Here is a 5,108-nt window from a genome sequence, read left to right on the forward strand (position 1 = left end):
GTCTATTGCGCCCCCGGGGACCTGGGAGGCATAGTCTAAGTTGTCTCAAATGTATTTCTTCTTTTGATAGATATTTACAGTATGGATCTACTTTTTTGAATCTGCTTTAAATCATCATCCATAATGTGGATATTGACATTATGTCTGTCTTGAGAAAGATCTCTGAGGGATCAAAACGTCGACATTATTGGCAATATATGATTTATGCGAATAAAATTAACTCTTAAAAAATGGATAACGTTTATGAGCTAGTGCCCCTTTCCACAATGGTGGAAACGCCTGCATATTGAAGTTGACTTAGACCTTAGGCCCACTGGGAGGGGAGCACCCATTGGTGAATTTTCATGTGGATGAGAGTGCGGGACCTTTGGAAATACATATATATATATATATATACAAATTATGCTCCAGCACTCGGCTCTGCCCCCACTATGGGGCTGACTTGCTCAGGTGCCTTCCTCCAGGGGTACAAACCCTTTGTATAGAACCAGATGGAAATAATGAGGCGGCACTCGGAGTCTTGTAAAGCGGCAAAACGTGTAATGGTGCCTCATTATTTCCTTCTGGTTCTATATATATATATATATATATACCACAACAACCACCTAGGTGGAAGGTGCACTCACGCCCAGAAATTAGTCTCTGAAGTCACTTGTAAATTCAGTATATTTTTATTCGGGTTCACTGTTGATGCCGTATTTCATCGACGTTTCGGTCCTTATGCGGACCTTTATCAAGATTGGCACTTAAATCACCTATACAATCAGAAACAGTTACAATTAATATGTATAAGAACCCAGATTTATTCAACACCAACACCACCAGTGCCTCCCAGGCCCTGAAGACTGTCACAAAAACCAGAAAACGTATTAAAAAGCTGTTTTTTTATATATGTAAAAAAGAGATACTTGGAAATAATCCACGTGTGATGAAAGAGACACCTCCACCATTAGGACTATCTGTTTAGATAGGCAAATGATTACCTGGACGGCAAGCCAGATCACTCAGATGTGTGGAATGGCCTTCAAAGTTGGCAACATGCCTGATCACATAATGAAGTTAAAAAGCCTATAACGTAGGGGAAGCTGCAAGGCGTAGTCACCTATTAGATAAATAACAGAGTAACTACACCATAAGAAAATACACTAACAACGTCATTTTGGAAAAGATCATACCTAGTTACATGTAGAAATAGCTCATGGCAGCTTGTGGGCTCTGTACATGTGTCAGACACTCAGTCTGTAAGGAGGCACAACAGGAAAAAATAATCACCAACCGTAATCATGTGTCAGAAGGGAGCTGCAGGAGAACCATACTCACTGCTCAAGTGTCCAGAGCCAAATGGAAGCTGCATAAAGTTCAGCCTCAGCTGAGCACTATTTAAGGATCAACCACAGGAAGTGCCAATTAAGGAGATTAGTATAAACCCAGTCTCTCATTAACTGATCACCTCTCAGATAACTAACTCAGACCAACTGGGAAAAAAGTTACAGGGTTCACAGGACAGGCAGTGGCTATCGCTAACGCACGGCTACTTAAATGAGTGTATTTTAACGATTTGGAAGGGCAACTGCCGGAGACGCGTCTTTTGCGTTCCACCGACCGGAACACCATGCGTTCCATTCCGCGGAAGAGGCGCTGGCCGGAAGTCTCTGCGTTCCACTCGCGGAAAGAACCGTAATTAGGCTTATCCACTGGCTAATGTTTAAAGGAGGTGTACAACCTAGAGGGGGGTGTTCTCAGAGAATGAACACTCCCCCAGGTGGAATCATCAATGTACAGGTTCACTCATAGCTCACAGGGACTCGGAGGTATACCGGAGGTCTCCTCACGTATAATCCTGGATTAACCTATGTGTAGCCTGTCAATCACCACAGAAGAAAAAGAGTGCAAATGTAAATAATGATCCATAATATGAAATGTCAAAAATGTCAAAAATGACATAAGAGGGCACCAGATCAAATGACCACAACTCACCCTACGCATACAAACTAACATATATCTGATCAACAAAGGCAAATTGAATACTGATGTGAGTGTAATATCTTTATAGTAATACATTGGTATAATGTAGTAAAAGATTTTAAATAATAAAAGGGAATAGTGGGTGGTGTGGTCATTGAAATTGGTGGACCCTCGTGACTAGTATAGGACCTGGGAAGGCTCCGGGAAACAACAGAAAAATATATATAAAAAACATAAGCAAGGACGTATAAATAACTGTCCTTACTTTCTTAATCTATATACATAAAAAGAACATACAAAAATGAAAAAAATAAAACATAGAACATATAAAACACAAATCGAAACCCAGCCTGTATGTGCTGATTGTATCACAGTGCCCTATGTCCCTGAAACATACAAAGTGTGTTCCAAGGTATCCAATCAACTATGGCAAAATAAAATTCTAAAGAAAAATATTAAGGGGGTTGGCCTCATTGAGGCCCTTTGGTGACACTGTATTGAGTTTGTGTATCCAAAAGCTTTCCTTCTGTTTAAGTAACAAGGTGCGATCGCCTCCACTAACAGGTGGCGGCACCCAGTCAATCAGCTGACACTTCAGGGCAGATACTTGATGTCTAACTGACAAAAAGTGCCGTGCTACCGGTTTGTCAGAAAAGCCCACATTGAGGGCCGTGTGTATGGATGACCGATGGTTTGCCATCCTGTCGCGAAAGGGACGCGCGGTTAGTCCGACATAACATAACCCACATGGGCACTTTAGAAGGTAGACGACATGATCCAGTCGACAGTGGAGATGATATCTGATAAAGATTTTTTTCCCTGTGTGTGGGTGATACAAAAAAGGACCAGTGATCATAGATCTGCACGTTGTGCACCCCCCGCAGGAAAAACTGCCAGGTTTGGCTTGCATAAGCTGGATTTGAGATGTGTTCTGTTCAGGGAAAATCGTGGGTCTCATTAGTAATTGCTTTAGGTTGGCCCCTCGTTTGTATGCAACCATAGGAGCAGGTGTTTTAAGAAAAGGCAAACTGTTGTCGGTGGCTATTATTGGCCAATGTTTCCGTAGGGCCTTTCTGGTTGCACTTGTGGAACCATCATACTGAGTGGAACAAATCATCCGATTGTTACGAATGGGGTTTTTAACCTGTTGTCCATGAAAAATGCTGTTCGCTTTATTGAGACAGCGAGTAAGTACACTGCTAGTGTACCCTCGCTCCAGAAAGCGAGAAGTGATCTCGTTACATTGTTGATCTTTGAGTGCTGCGTTGGAATTGATCCTCATGGCTCTGAGGTACTGGGATATGGGCAATCCTTCTTTGAGGGCTGGGGGATGATGGCTGCTAGCATGCAAGGTCAGATTGCGGTCAGTGGGTTTACGGTACAACGAGGTGTCCAGTCGGTCACCATTTCTGGTGATACTGACATCCAGGAAAGTGATGTTAGTGGCCGATACTGTGTATGTGAACTTGATAGGATTATCCAAAGCATTCAATTGGTTCACCATGTCAAGAAACTCAGACTCGGTGCCCTCCCACAGCAAGAAGACGTCATCAATGTACCGTTTAAAGAAGGCAATCTTGTGCCCATACCTAGGTAACAGGTACGTATGTTCATAGTGCGCCATGAACAGATTAGCGTAGGCGGGGGCCAAATTCGACCCCATCGCGGTTCCGGCGATTTGAAGAAAATAATCATTTTTATACATAAAGTGGTTGCACGTAAGAACCAATGAGGTCAGTTCCAACACAAACTCAGTGGGGTAATCTTTGCAGGGGCTGTTGGAAAGAAATTGACGTATAACATCCAAACCTAAGTGGTGTGGTATAACGGTATAAAGGGACCCCACATCCATAGTGGCCAGAAGAGTGCCTTCACTAAGATGGGTAAATGTCCGTAGATGTGTGAGGAAATCCCCAGTGTCCTTTAAATAGCTATCAGTTTTTAATACCAAAGGCTGTAGGATACTGTCAATAAAGACAGCAATTGGCTGTAACAGAGAGCCTTCCGCGGCAATAATGGGTCTGCCGGGAGGGTGAACTAATGTCTTATGAATTTTGGGCAGAGTGTATAGGATGGGACACCTGGGTGAATTGATGGTCAAATATTTTAATGTGTCTTCACTTATGTAGCCCTGCTCAAAACCTAACTTCAGAAATTGATCGATTTTAGATTTAATTTTAGGAACCGGATTGGTGGTTAATTTCTGATAGGTCATGTCATCTGCTAATTGTCGGTTGATCTCCATGTCATAGTCAGTCCAATCTTGGACGACTATTGCTCCTCCCTTATCCGCCGGGCGGATGACTATATGGGGAGAATCCTTTAAAGTTTTTAATGCTTTCCTCTCGGCTATGGACAGGTTATCAAACATCCTTTTGGGGGGTGAGCTCTCAGAGTCTCTTTGGACTAACCGTAAATAAGTTTTGATGCTGGGATTGGAGGATGGAGGATCGAATGTCGATTTGGGTCTGAATTGAGGTATCTCTTTGTTAGTGGATTTGTTAGCAAAGAACTCCCGCAGACGGAGGGAGCGGCCAAATTTATACTGATCTATAGTTTGTTGGAATGAATTAATTCTGCAGCATCAAAACTTATTTACGGTTAGTCCAAAGAGACTCTGAGAGCTCACCCCCCAAAAGGATGTTTGATAACCTGTCCATAGCCGAGAGGAAAGCATTAAAAACTTTAAAGGATTCTCCCCATATAGTCATCCGCCCGGCGGATAAGGGAGGAGCAATAGTCGTCCAAGATTGGACTGACTATGACATGGAGATCAACCGACAATTAGCAGATGACATGACCTATCAGAAATTAACCACCAATCCGGTTCCTAAAATTAAATCTAAAATCGATCAATTTCTGAAGTTAGGTTTTGAGCAGGGCTACATAAGTGAAGACACATTAAAATATTTGACCATCAATTCACCCAGGTGTCCCATCCTATACACTCTGCCCAAAATTCATAAGACATTAGTTCACCCTCCCGGCAGACCCATTATTGCCGCGGAAGGCTCTCTGTTACAGCCAATTGCTGTCTTTATTGACAGTATCCTACAGCCTTTGGTATTAAAAACTGATAGCTATTTAAAGGACACTGGGGATTTCCTCACACATCTACGGACATTTACCCATCTTAGTGAAGG

General features: G+C 42.6%; 1 long non-coding RNA gene across 1 annotated transcript; it reads right to left on the reverse strand.

Annotated features, from left to right (window-relative positions):
• Nucleotides 1-659: 659 nt before the first annotated feature.
• On the reverse strand, nt 660-1,793 carry LOC135057617 (uncharacterized). The gene is made up of 3 exons (XR_010244246.1): nt 1,176-1,793; nt 984-1,102; nt 660-755 (listed from the first exon to the last, which is right to left on the reverse strand). It is a non-coding gene; the product is annotated as an uncharacterized LOC135057617 (long non-coding RNA).
• Between the last annotated feature and the right edge of the window lie 3,315 nt (nt 1,794-5,108).

This window comes from Pseudophryne corroboree, chromosome 3 (genome assembly GCF_028390025.1).
Source record: "Pseudophryne corroboree isolate aPseCor3 chromosome 3, aPseCor3.hap2, whole genome shotgun sequence".
Taxonomy (NCBI): Eukaryota; Metazoa; Chordata; class Amphibia; order Anura; family Myobatrachidae; genus Pseudophryne; species Pseudophryne corroboree.